This window comes from Drosophila miranda, chromosome XR, assembly GCF_003369915.1.
Source record: "Drosophila miranda strain MSH22 chromosome XR, D.miranda_PacBio2.1, whole genome shotgun sequence".
Classification (NCBI taxonomy): domain Eukaryota; kingdom Metazoa; phylum Arthropoda; class Insecta; order Diptera; family Drosophilidae; genus Drosophila; species Drosophila miranda.
The window spans coordinates 19,281,898-19,296,793 of record NC_046674.1 but is presented as its reverse complement, the minus strand read 5'-3'; positions in this window follow the sequence as shown (position 1 = coordinate 19,296,793).

Sequence of the window (14,896 nt, the reverse complement as noted above, 5' to 3'; positions counted from 1 at the left end):
CATCGGTGACGTTTCTGCTGTGAAGCGTGCGTCTAAGCTCATTAATAAAACCACTACGGCTCGATCCTATCCCACAGCCCCCTGGATACTCCACTGTGGGCTCAATGGAGGAACATCGAGGAATCGCATTGCCAGGAAGAAACCATATTGCTTTCATACAGATACCATACGGTTGCGGTCCAGTGGAACCCAAATCACTCCCATTGTACAATATACGAGTACAGTACATCGTGTGGCAGAGAGTGCCGCCCGCACAGACCCCAGCCCCAGCCCCAGCCCCAGACCCGTCCCAACCCAACCGCAGGCCATGGAGTGTACGCTCTCCGTCTTGCGTTGGTGTTGCAGTTCGGATTTGGGTTTGAGGATTGACTCTTGAAGCTGAAGTTGAAGTTGAAGCTGAAGTTGGAGGTGCAGTTGCAGTTGCAGTTGCAGCTTCATTGCTGTTGCTGTTGCTGTTGGTGTTGGCCGGGCCAGCGATTTTAAACGGATTTATGCAGCGAACGCCGCTAGCTTCAAGCTTTTTTCGGTACAAATTTCCTAAAGGGTTTCGTTTTTTGTTTCTGGCGTTGCACGGCGTTGCGTGGGCCAGCCGTCAGGCAGCAGGCAGCATGTTGTTTTGGTTTTTGGTTTTTTTTCTCCATTTCGATTTCGATGCGATGCGAGCGCCGGCTGCTGGGACCATAAATTTGTTGTTTGGGGATTTTTGTTTTTTTTTTTTTTCTTTTTTTGGTTGGGTTTTGTGGTTGGCTGGCTTGCTGGCTGCCGTGAAAGTTGCGTAAATCAGCGTGAAGTAGAAGAAAAGTTCAATAGTATTGAAAATAATTGTAGAAAGTTATCGGACAGATGGCAAGACAGGTATAGGTATGGGCATAGGTATCTATAGGCTGGAAGGAAGGCGTGTTCCAGCCTCAAACCTCAATCGTCAATCGATTGAACCGTAATTGACTTTCGTTTGTCTCGAGAGATACTCTCGCATTTGCTTAGAGCTTACATAAACCAATTGAGATTTGATATCTGAGGCCCAACAGCACAAAGATACTTTGTATCTTTTGTTCTTTATTGTTCGGCCTGGCTTTGAGTGGAGTGAAATCTAATTCAATACCTCGTTTACCTCCATCCCCCCCCTGCTCCTACTCCGTCAGCAGATATGTTAATAACTAAACTCTTGTGCCATGGCAATTAGTTTCGATGCATATCAGATCAGATCTAGAATTTTTACACGGAACAAGCAGGCTCCAGTGGCGCCATGTCAACCGGGAATCAAATCGTTTAACATATGCTTATATATGGTTATGCAATCAGCAGCAGGTTTATAAATTCTAAAAATTAATGGCTCGAAGACAGATATGATAATCTTTTGTGTAGTCTCAATCCGACTTTGTCTGGAGTTGGTTCGATTCGATCTCGCATGTATCCCTTCGCTTATGGGAAACTTGTGCAAGCAGATCCCCACTTTCCCAAGCCAAACACTGACGGGATTTCTTCAAGTGAATTATTAAGTTTATCGGGTCACATGATGAAGGGTTTCCCCCAAGCGAAACTCATTTATAAAACTCAACTCTACAGTGACTGCCATTAAGCTCTCCATTAGCGTAATACATCAGCTGTCAGCGGACAGTAATTTTGATCAGAAATGAATGTAGGACAGCGGCGAAAGAGTCCACCACGATAAAGTAATTTCATATTTCCCTGGCGATATCAGACACCTCTTGTGGCCGCCTTATCTGCGCCACTGAAACTGGAATTGCAGTTGGAATTGGGTTTTGGTTTTGGTTTTGGTTTGGGTTTGGGTTCGGTATTGGCCACCATCGGGCATACGTGTAATACATCAAGGCATTATCCGTGTAAGCTTCGGTTACAGACCCAGTCCCAGTTGCAGTCCCCATCCTCTGGTGGACCAGCTCCCAAGTGTCGCCACTTGACCCACATACCAAGCAACTACCCAAATGAAATGTTAATAAAATGAAAATAAAATGGCAAAAAAGAAAATCACGGCTCAAGCCCCAGCTCCGGCCCCAGTCCCACCACACTCTCTGACGGACAGAAACGGTTCGTCGTCGTCGATGCCAAAAAAAGGAAACCAGTCGACAACTTTATGATGGGAACCAACCCAGTGGATGGCTGGTGGTGGCCATTGGCCAACAGCCCAAAATAAAAATCAGCAACATTTTAAAAAACGTTGACGTCCGGTACAGGAGCAATTAGGCGAGACGAGACGAAACGATACGAGACGGTCTTATCAACGTCGCTCCGTTTCGGAATCCAACTACCGTAAGTACATTTTTGGATCGAAAAACCTATAGGAAATTCAAGGGCCAATAAAGGTCGAAGATTTGATGCTCTATGCAAAAACAAAATAAATGTCGTGTACATCACATACAAAAGGTAGAAGACGCGATGCACTCTGTCAGCGGTATGTTCTCGCTTCCAATAGCTTCCATTGCTGCCAGCGAATACTGCAAAATAAACTAGCCGAGAATGCAAAAGCAAAATACAAGTCATGTGCATGACGAGGTTCGTTAGAGGGGAGCGAAAGGCAGAAGATTCGATCAAGATTCGATTCTTACTAGATTCCAGAACTGTGCTTTACGATGATACCCGTATCTCCTTATCTCCTGATACTGTGAGGTTTCGTTTCGCTGTGGAGCTGTCCGCTGAAAGGAGCTTTGGTTCAGACAAAGGATTATAAACTTCCGAGGATACCCCATACAAAATCTGCGCTATAGAGTATACGGAAAAAGGAAACAATCCATGAACTGCCATAAAAAAAAGCAACCTAAACAAAACCCCAAAGAGTGAAAAAAAAAGAAAACACAAACTTTGCATTGCCTTTGAACGACCTTCGCCATTTTTTTCGAGGCTGTTGTTTTTTTTTTGTTTTTGTTTTGGGTTACCTTTAAAAGTATTTCGCTGTTGTTTTCCTTAACTTTGAATATACACACGACTATATATCGTATATCGTACGTACGTACGTACGTACACATGTATGTATGTGCTGGATCGCACACATTTGTTGCGGATGCATAAAACATGTTCAGCATCGATCGCTGCCCTCGGCTCCCAGGTAAGCCACACAGCGATCTGCTGCTCCGCTCTGCTCGGAGTACGCGAATCTGTTCGCTGGTGCGTGTTCCATCAAGTCCATCCATTCGGGCTCTGCCAGCAGTCAAGAGTGGCGTGATTTCTCTCTCTGCCCCCCCCCCATAGAGGGGCCATTTGAAGGTCGCACAATGTTTGTATGCTGGAAGGTGGAATGGTGGTGGGGGGGGAACAGAAAGCGCGCCAAAAAACCTCTGAAGAACCTGAAGCTGAAGCTGGAGCTGCTCGCAGCATTTTCAGTTGCACCTAATGGATCCCGAGATTTATGGCTCTTTATATCGTATGTGGGGTTAGCTTTTTTTCCCCCACTTTTGTTTGGTTTGATGTTTTTTGGATCTGTGGAGCAAGTTTCAAAGGCATTTTTGCCATCCGATGATTTATGCTGGTGGAAACGCTGCGAGCGAGCCAGAGAGCCATCGATCGATCGAATGGGAAATTGCCATTGATTGATGCCTGGCCACAACACACGTATCCTTTTTCCAGGAGAAATTTGCGATTGTAGGTGTGAAATCTATTCAGATTCAGTGGAAAATTCGTTCGCATAGATTTCCGATTAAAACCAATTGAAATTATGAGAATTTGGATCTTACGTTCTATGCCACGAATATGAGATATATTTCTGCATGAATCTTGTGAAAATAAACGTGTAGCCCACAGAAATGTGCCTTTATCATCATTTACACAATTTACTTAATGTCAGTGGGGCCCCCCGGGTTGATAAATTGGAATAAACTTTTGGTAGACTTTAATTTTAACACTTTTGAGGTGAGAACTAAGGTCGCTTCGAGCCGACAAAGGTTAAACCTAAAAGCACCGAGCAATTGACACAATTTACATGGGAAGCATGGAGAGAGAAGCGATGGTGGCCCTGAGAGAGCCCTAAATGGCCAATGAAGGGCCGGACGGACGCCGGGCCGACTGTCCCCGCTCCGAAGGTGTCATAAGACTAGACAAGTGAACGACCCTGGGGCGCCTCTGCCACTGCCTCTGTCACTGCCTCTCTTCTTTTGGCCATAGCCTGTCATTTAGTTTAATATTTTATCAGTCACCTCTCGGCTGAGATATAATTTGACAAGCGCGACTTTGGTTTTTATTGGCCAAGTGAACTGAAAACTGATTGCAGTTGCGGTGAGGGGAGGCGAAACAGAAACCGAAACCCGATACGCCTTCCAAGCCCGCCTGCAGCAGCGCCACTCGAGCAACTTTTTGTGGCAGCCAAGTGCAAAGGCGGTGTGGCGTCAGCCTGCATTGCGATGGATACCAATCACACGCATATCACTCGCCACTCGAGCCAAATAAATGGTCCCATAAATATCAGCCAGCATAATGATTATCTGACCAATCTGGCAAATGGGGCAGTTCTGGCGAAAATTTGGATGCTAGAAATAACAATTGGACGCTTCTAAGTCCAAAGTGGGGACATACAAATGTGTGTATCCTTGACCCTGGAGGGGCATCAATGCTCCTGCCGGGAACTCCAATTTCCTGGTATTTCCGAAGCATATAATGGATACATTTTCACAGGAAATCCATAGAGGTCTGTGCATGTTCAAGCTCCATCTTTTAGAGAAAAACAGAAGCCATCGCAGCTTCCGAGTTGGAGGAGATCGCTGTCTCTCTCTCTCTCTCTCTCGGGGTCTGTCTAGAATAAAGGGCTTAAATTCGATTTGTTTTTGCTCTCACACAAAGCTGGGGCATTCATTGAATAGCGAAATGGAATATGCTGCAGGAATATACTGAAGCAGGAAGTGCAGCGTATGGCAATTCCGACACCGATTCCGCTCTCAGTGTGTGCTTTTGTTGTTGTTGTTGTTGTTTGTGCCAACGAATGTATGACGGGACACACATTGAGGCATGCTGCCAGATGATTTAGTAGGCGTTGCAAACACACGCCATATGCATGCAGCATGCGGCAAGCGGCAAGCGGCAGAGGGCAGCCAGCCACTTAATGTTCTCTTTGCCACAGAAACAAAACAAGCAAAGAACTCCGCTGTAGTCTCGACCCAGGAATACCCCCTAAAGAGTCCTTGTTTAGCAGCGTCCTGGCTGTTTCCCAACCGAGATCCTCTCTCGGTGGCATACGGATCTGAATCAGAATATACCCGTAAACATTTACGTGCAGCGGGGTATCAAAACAGAAAACAGAAAACATCTGAACGAAGCAACTTTTCGCGCCTGCTTTCTTGGATTTTCTGGGATATAATGTTGTGGAGAGTCGTGTCTCTGCCCCCTCTTCAGTTCGGGCTCATTGGAGGCAACGCATGCGCAAATTGCTCGCCGACTGCTCTGGCAATAAATTCATAAAAAATCATTAAGCTGAATTTTTAGCATCCACAAGAAGCCTCCACTTCTTCGCACATACATATGTGCGGATGGATGGCTAGGGGGAGGGGGAGGGGACTGGATCTGGGATGGGCCTGGACCATCGGAGATGTCGCATTCATTTCAGGCTTAAGCTTAACCGAAAGATGGGAGGACATACCCCTATACGAATGGTATCTTAAGCACATGGCCAACTCGTAAATTGGGTTCACTTCAGACCGATCGACTAAAAGGGAAGACACAGACACACACACAACAACAAGATGACTCAAGATGAAGTTGTCAGCGGTGCAGCCATAAAATATATGCATTAGAAGAGTGCTCTAATCTTTATAGTTTGTGGATAGTCTAGAAATGGCAGAGTTGGATTCTAGTTTGAGTTCCCTTTCGAAGAGATTACAGTGTAGCGATACATTTTTGAGGTGTAGAAGGTGTTATCTCTAGCCTGGCGTCACGCTATCTATCTCATTCTGGAGAGAGTGATTCCTCTCGACTCCCTTCACTGAGGGTCTCTCTATATTCTATCTGAGAATTCCCCAACACAATGTGTCATAAATCTTGTATCTATCAGGTGTCATCTATCATGTCTTGAGTGCTGGTTACATTCATTACTTTTGCGTAAATATAATCGGCTACAGCGTCTATCTATTCTTTTTCTTTCGAAATTTCGAAATAAGAGATCCCTAAATTTTGATTTTATTTCAACGCCAAGCATCCTATTATTTCCTCCCAAATAGAGCGTACGATTGGTTGTCTTTTTCGATTATTTTGCTCCATTTTAGGGAACAACCAAAGTCCGTATGGCGGAACTTAAAAGTCGTAAAGTTCTGGCGGAGCCCGATGGAAATTTGCATGCTGCAGAAGACTGGCGGAGAAGACTCAAGGCTCCAGGGCGAAGGAGAAGGAACAACGAACCCCCAAAGAGACGACAAATGACACCACAAAGCAGAACTGAAATGAAAACAAAAACAAAAAATTACGTTAATTTTATGCTTCGTTTGGAGACTTTTTTTTTTTTTTGTTCCTTCTGTTCTGTTTGTGGAGCCGAATTTTTGGAGGGCGTCAAGCGAATTGTTTGTTTATGCGAGTTGACAGAGAGACCAAACACCAAACAATCCGCGAGACAAGAAATGAATGTGCGACGAGCCGAGGGAGTGCCACAAATATATGCTGATGTGCTGAGCGTGCAGGCGGAAAGAGATACGATACCCTATGGCTGGGAGGGAGCGAGATGCACATACCAGATATAAGTTATTATGGAGATAAAAGATGTGCATATGGGGATATTTATGCGACACTCGCATGCGGGATTAATATTCAGAGACATCTTCAAAAATTAATGCAGATACTTGTCCCCCCGCCCCCCCACCCCCCAGCACCGAACGCCGTGTCCCTGAAGTTCTCTGATTAGAATCCCCCTCGAAGGTTTCTCAAGGTTAAACCATATACACACATGCATATATGTACACAAATCCAGGCATGTATTATTGTTCTTCTGTTCTTCTTTGTAGTCGAAACACAGAAGCTTGTGGCAAGGAATCAAACACAAAAGAAAACGAAGAAAAAGCCAAGAAACCACAACAAAATCTCACTGCTGATTAAATCTTTTCCTCTTCAGCTACAGCATCCATCCTCCCCGTATCCATCCATTCTGGCCTGCCAGACTTATCGGCATCATATATCTTTAGTTCTTTCTTTTGGTCTTTGATTCGAGAGAGCCAGAAAAGTTTCATTTGTGTATTTTGAAATCCCAAGAACAACTTCACTGGGCTCTCAAGATTTCAAAAAGGGGTTTCTACATATATCGATTGGGATCGAACTCTCCGATTTGAACGGATATTCTCCTACATATTTCATTCTGCCACTTTTCCAGTCCGTGCCAAATGCAAATCCTCTCAAGTCAAGTACCCCCAACTCCCATCCGAAATCGCCCCTCCTCCTGCTCCTTGGTTTTTGTTTGTGTTACACCATTTAGGTTGAATCAGGCTTTGTGTGACGCAGATCTCTCTTTCGCTCCCCGGCTTAAGTGGCCGACGTCATCACTCCACGCCACGCCACGCCATGGCACTCCACTCCACTCCCAACCGATCCACTCCCAACCACTCGCTGATCCGATCCGATCCGATCCGATCCGCACCCAGACCGACCACATGTGGAGTTTGTTGTGCACACACACACACACACGTAGTCCATGGTTAGGCAGCGATCATAACGATCCTCATGATGATCGTGTCCGGGGTTTTTCGCTTCATGTTCTGGCAAATGTTTGCCATTTACCAGCAGCAGCAACAGCAGCTGTCCGCTGCTGATGCACTCTCTCTCTCTCTCTCTAGGCAAATCTCCAGCTGCCGATCTACAGACTGGGGGACTGGAACAACATTTCTATTATTTATGTATATCCGAGCCAGAGAGGTCTCGCAGATCTCTTCCAGTTTTCACACTTTCCTCACGGTCCGGCGACCATGAGCCGCCCGCGGGCACTCTGCCTCTCCGCGTTGCATGTAGCAATTAAAAATAATTTGTTTGGCTTGTTTTGTGTCAAAAATCATGGAAATACATCATCATAATAATAATGTTGTTATCAGAAGGTGCGGCATTTGCACAGACACAATATTTCTATCTCCTTATCCTTTTTTTTTCCAGCTTGTTTGGTCCAATGGGAATCATTTGTCAGTCGGGCCTCGGGGAAGGCAAAGAGGAATTAAGAGAAGTCTTGTTAGGTTAATCCAAGGTTGAGGGGTCCTTGGTGTCATTCGAAACGACCGTGTCCGTTCGCTTATGGGAAGAAACAACCAGCGAATCAACGTCGGTCGCTTCATTCGACGAATGTGACGTAGTAAAGTGGGGATATGCCCCCAAAATGCCGAGCATGTGTGTAAGACCTTCAGCATAGAGTCGGGAACTGGTTTAATTGACTCGAAGTGGATAAGTCTTGAAACAAACAAAAACAAACGTACAAATACATATATCGGCAAATTCAGCAAAGTGTTAACTTATTTCCGATCGTCGAGCGACTGGCTTTGATTGAAAGGCAAATAAGCTGCCGGTTTCAATGAAAACACAGAGACGACCCGGCCCCGATCCCGACCCCAACCCCAACCCCAACCCCAACCCCTGTCGTGGATACCTGGGATGGGCGATGCCACGATGGGCGATAATGAAAATCCATTTGACGACTACGCTGACAGCAAAGAGCACAAATCATTTGCACAGACAGCAAATGCAAATCTTTGCAGATTAAAACAAAAACCAGGCGCAGAGTATAAATAAACATCGAGCGAGCCAGACACAAATACCTAAACCTGTCAAATCCGCGATATCGTCAAAGATAAGCCACGGTCCGGACCCCAGTCGCAGACCACTCGGGCGGGCAGACAGACGACTGCCAGCCAGTCAGCCAGCCAGACAGCCAGCCAGCCAGCCAGCCTGCATCGCAAGCCTCTCCGGATCTCACCATCGCACCATCTCCCCGTTGAAATCCATCAGTCCCCCCGATATCTCACGCGAGTGCTGTGGCGAGTACTGTGTGAATATTTGTTTTAATTAAATGCCGATCGAGAAGCGTAATTGCGGCACATTAGGTTAACACAAAATCCAATAAAACAGCAAATCTCACGGCAAAAACCAGAAAATATATTCGATAAAATCTCTGACGTTTTATCTGCTCAAATTCGAAATCGAAGCGGACATTAATTGACTAGCCTGGGACTAGACGGATGATTGAAGAGCGAGATGTAAAATCAATCCATCTGATAGTGCCGAATCGCTAAGAATCACAAAAACTGAGCACCAGGTATCATAGTGTCGCGTCACGGGTGCCGCTACTCCAAACATTTCGACTGGAAAAAACTGTAAATATTTATCAAATATTCTATAGAATATGTACGTTCTTTAGATGGTTTTACATCAAATCTATTGAAATTTTAAAATATATGATCTATCTAAATATCAATAACAATTCACTCATTCAACGGTATTTATTTAGTATATTAGAAAACATGTATTTCTATCTGTATAAATTAAAAACAAATAAAAATCAAATGAAATACTATTTAATTTGTATTCTATCTAGCGTGGAATAAAACCTGCTGCTTTATGGTTCCAACAATCAACAATTACACACACAGACATTCATTTAATGACCTGAAAATGTTATTTTTCGTTGTTATCAGAATCAATAAAAAAAATTATAATAATTATTGCCAGAGCCGCAACAAGCAACAAAACCGAATGCACAAAGACCTTGACTTTAAACATGGCTGATCTTTTGCACAGTTTGGCCAAAAGGAATTGCCGTCCATGGGGGGCTTGATCCGCAACGATCATGCGGTCATAAATTGGCAATTGAAGGTCTAACTTCTTAAGCCCCCATCGGCCCAGTCTCTCATTTGCCATTGTGGCGGCTTTTGTTTTCGGGGGGCAATTAGACCAGAATATTTTGTATTTTTTTTTATGGTACTCGTAATTACACATTTTCTGTATTTTGTGTGGCTACAACTTCAGCTCGGTTTTGTTGATTTTGGCTTGAAAACTCAGGTTCGATTCGACTTGAGCTCTGAACAAATGTCGGAAAGGTCAATGATATACCAATGCTTTGATGTCGATTTCTAAGAGGCGTTAATGAATTGTTTCTGCAGGTTTTTAACTTGCTTTTCGAGTGGAATGGAGTCTACAGTTATTTCTGAATATTCTCCACCAAAGAAACTACCTATAGATGCTCTCTTTTTGAACACACAGATGATATGATCATATCTACTAGATTGCAGAGACACGATCAGATCGGATCATTATTATAAGCAAATTTCCCTTGGCTGATTCGCTCTCCTCTCGCCCACACTCTTTTTCGTCCAGTGTGCGCCCCCTGGCGGAGTGAGCGAGTTGTATGCAACGGCCAGATGGTAAAATGAAGAAAGAAAGCGATGCAACGGACTGTGTGATATGGAAACAGCTAGAATATTTGTCATTACATGGCACAAAGACACCCCGGAATGCAGGAATATATTGTATAAGTTAGCTAAATCATAAAAATAGATATATGTCTGTACATTTAGACACTGAGTACCGGGTATCATAGTGTCGCGATCCGTGTGCCTCTACTCACGTCACGACTGGTTTTGAGCAAAGCTTTTAAAATAGCTATCCCCTATCCAAAGGAGAAAAACACTAAGTACTGGGGCTCCCCCCCACACACACACATCATAATTCAATCCATCTAATGAACGTTTCGTGGCGCATTGACAATTAATCAAAATTTAATTAAAAAGACAAAATGCCACATTAAAGTATGCACTTTACTTTGTAGCAGTTTTTGTTGTGTTTTTGTTTTTGTTTTTATTTTTTCTTCTCTCAGGCAAAGCACAATTTATTGTGCTTGCATTTTTGCCGATGCAAATCTGTCGCCAACGTGCAAAATGCAAACTGCAAAATGCAAAATGGTAAATTGTTTTTACCACTAATGCCGCCGTCAACGGGCAGACAAGTACGAGTATGCACTCGTAATCGTACGAGTACTCATACAGGCACTCATACTGGCACTCACACTCGCACTCACACGGCTCTAGGCCTGGTTTTTGTTGGCTGTGTGTGGGCCGCAATTAGAGAAGAAGGTTGAATGTGTGCGGGCTTTGGGCCACTTGGAATGACATGGCAGCACTGACACCAGTCCGGTCTTTATGTAAACTTCTATGTGTCCGTTCGCCTATGGGAAACTTTTTGCAGCGAATAATTAGATCGGTGAAAGGTTACATTGAATAAAGATCCCAACTAATTGAGTAAACTGTGAGCTTCCTTCATTTGGAGAGCAAATGTTGATCGATTTCCCCCTCCCCCCCCAATAATATCTTTGCATGCATTCTATGCGGCATTCCGTAATTGAGCACCTGACAAAAGAATTTCTGCTTGGGCAGGCAGCACATGTTCAAACGTCGATACAAAGTGCATATCTCTGGCTTCACAGATAGGTATTTATCTCAAGAGAGTGAGCGGTGGGGGATAGCAAACTGAAAAGGTGTCAGTCGAGATTGTGATTGCACGCAAATTGAAGAATTTCCAACGTGGGAAAACGAGTTGTCGATCGACATCGCCCCGAAATCAAGTCAAGCTGAAAAGCGTTAAAGGCTCGAACAAACAACAAGGGAACGGATCGGAACGGATCGGAACGGATCGGAACGAGCGAAAGAGTGTGGCCTGAAAACCACACAAAAGATACCACATACCAGATACAAGATACGTACATACATATGTATATCTGAATGCAAGATATTTATCCTAGCGTCGGTACGGCTGGATCTGAGACGATTCGGATACTGTTTTTGGGGCCAATTGTTGCAATTTCCACTGATTGGCCATTTCCAGCGTCACCATTGGCAGCCATTAGGCAGGCAGCCTCTAGCTCCTCTTACCAATCTCTTACCAATCCCCATCTTCCATCCTCCTGGCCTGCAGTTAATTGTCTATAATTATGCATTAATGAATGCATCTGGCCGAGAGCACGAAATCATGTTTAAGAATTCTTGCATGAAATGTTGCATGCTCTAAGACCCGCTGTGCAGCAACACCCCACCTCGTATGCAGATCGCATTCGCCTATTGGGAATCGATAAATTCTCAAATTGCACGCTTCGATCGCATGTCGTTGATAGTGATCGCAAATCCAAATGATTTTCCGTAGTTACTCCCTAGTCTTAGTCACTGATCATAGTAGATGAGTGTGCTCGCAGAGGGTACTCGTGTGTGCTAGCCTTACTCCAAATGGGTTTGGGTTCCATTCTGTTTCATCTGTGACTGAAACGAGCACTTTTCTAATCTGCCAGAGATCTGTTGTTGGACAACATACATGGCGTGTGCATGACGCATGGCAAAGTCAAAAGGTCTGCCCAAGTTGCATATATTGTATCCAAAACTCTCTAATTTCAAGCCCTCCAACTATTGCAAAAACCGACCCAAAAATTATCCCACGTTCCCAAAAAATGAACGGAATGATTGAACAATGAGAATTCAATAAAGAAATACACGAAATCATTAAGAAAACATCCTAGAAGACGTTTCACACATGAAAACATGTTAAAGACAACAAAATTGACAAAAATAAAAATACCCATTCAACAAGAAAAAAAGAAAAAAGAGTGACAAAAGTGTGACAAAATTTCTACAACAACTATTAAGAAAAATAAACCAAAAAGAAAAACAAAAAAAATGGCATAGATATTAAAGCCAAAGCATAAGATGGTAGATAGAAATTAATCCACTTCAGAAGGCTTTCTAAAATGTAAATTAGGTTGGGGGCTGCCTCAGTCTGTGGCACCTTCTGTGGGTTTATCTGAAGGTTATCTTTATCTTAATTCAATCAAATAGTTAACATTGAATAATGTTCTCATTTTCGAACATCAAACACGATTATAAGATGTCAGCAATGTGGATATATCATCTGAGATCCCAAACTATGGAACAACTGGTTCCAACAGAAGATCCAACCGCCATCGCGTGCTGCTCTTTCCGGTCCTAAAAACAACCAAAAGATCATGAATATCAAATGAATATTTATACAGCACGCGGCTTAATTGCAACGAGTGAGTTTGCCTAGGCCTGGTTTAGGCCAAATTACGGTCGCAGTCCCCGGGTTCAGTCAACCCGGGCCAAAATAAATTCATAATTTTTTGATGAATGCCTTGCGGCTCATTAAATCAGGCAACCACCACCACACCAACACCACTCTTTTTTTTTCTTTTCTTTTGGCCGGTTTTATGCGGCGAGTGAGAGTGACCGTGAATATTTTTGTATGGTTTTCAGGCATTTTATTTTGTGGCTCGAATGATTAATGCTAATTAGTTGCCACATGAAGCTGTACGAGTATATGCAAATTAAAAGAAACGAAAACCGAGCAAAAAAAAAAAAATCTTAATAATTAAGATGTAGTATACTTTGGGTATTTGCTGGAAAAAATGATACATAGTTTCATTTGCATGGAATCCCATTTGCTGCTAGCAATTCTGCGGTGGAGGTGCCTTCATCCATCTTCTTTGTAATCTTCTTTCTCACCAAAAAAGTCAATTTTGATTTATGTTGGCCTGCGAGTTGTAAAGGTTTTTTTTTGTCGCCATAGTTTGGAGTAAAAATGGGTTAGGATATTGGGAAATTGGGTTTATAGATTTAGGGAAAGAGATTTTAACTCCATATTGATATTAATACTAGACATTTTAATATAGTCTCAGAAAAATGTTATACTCCTAACCAAGATAAAAATCGACTCATCTCCATGGAAAGCCCTATAAACCTAACCATAACCTAAATCTTTACAAAATACATGAAATCTAATGTTTATCTGTGCAGAAGATTTGTGTCTTAAAGCATTATTCAGATGTACACACATGCGTTGTAAGTTTATAATTATCATTCTGTTGCAACATCTTCGCAATAATTTCCTAAGTGCACTTATCCGAATAATTAAGCCATCAATGTGGTGGGCAATGCCTGGACAATTGTTGTAATTAGCGAGAATAGAAGAGGGACGGGTATACATGTGTATGTGCATACGAGTGTAGTATGTACCAGAGGGCATTGCCATCCTATTTGGCATTGCATAACACTCGACAATGTGCACCGTTACTTGGCTTGCTAATGAGCAGGCGAGGGGTGGAGACGGAGACGGAGACGGAGACACACAGCCAGAGGAGGTTCTTCAATAGGCAACGCACGTAAGAGCATACGAGAGATGATCGGAAACAGAAGCACGAAGACGAAGAAATGTGCATATTAAGATAAGAATGCGGAGAATGGTCAGTACAGCCCAGAGAGAGACGGAGGGAGAGAGAGAGAGAGCAGGGTAGAGTGTCTGCCGAAAGTGTCCGGCCGCATACAAGAGTGCCGTGCCCCAAGAATGTTTGCCAGGCATCCAACATATCGGTTCGTATGTACTTACATGCACAAGTAAGCGCAACTGGTTGCCGCCTCCCTCTCGGTCGTAGCCTCTCCTGAAGATTCATTCTAAGCTTGTCAGTCTGGTTCTGGTTTTCTTTTCTCTCGCTTTTTTCGTTCGTCGTTGTTATTTTTTGTGGCATGGCATCCATCGCCTTAAGCTCTGAAATGGGTCAATTTAGTGACAAGCGATGCGATTCGATGCGATGCTATGCCGTTCCACAAGTCTCTCTGCAGACAGTGACAAGTCTCGGGACGATTGAACTGCCCCATAGATGACATATGGCAGGCATTCGGTTGAGGATTTGCTGGCGATGGTGATGGTGATGGTGGTAGCCACACATCAGGAGCTGAGGCCATGTGGCATGAGCTTTCTCTTATCGCTGCTGCTTGGAATAGTTCCTCACTTTGGCACAAAATCTATGCCGGATGGGGAACCGAATTCCCAGATGTAACGACCCAAGAATTTTCTACATAGAATATCCAACATCAAGTTAAGCCAGCGAATAAATCCATAGCTGATTATATTTGTTTACAGGAAATATATTATTCCGACTTTAAGT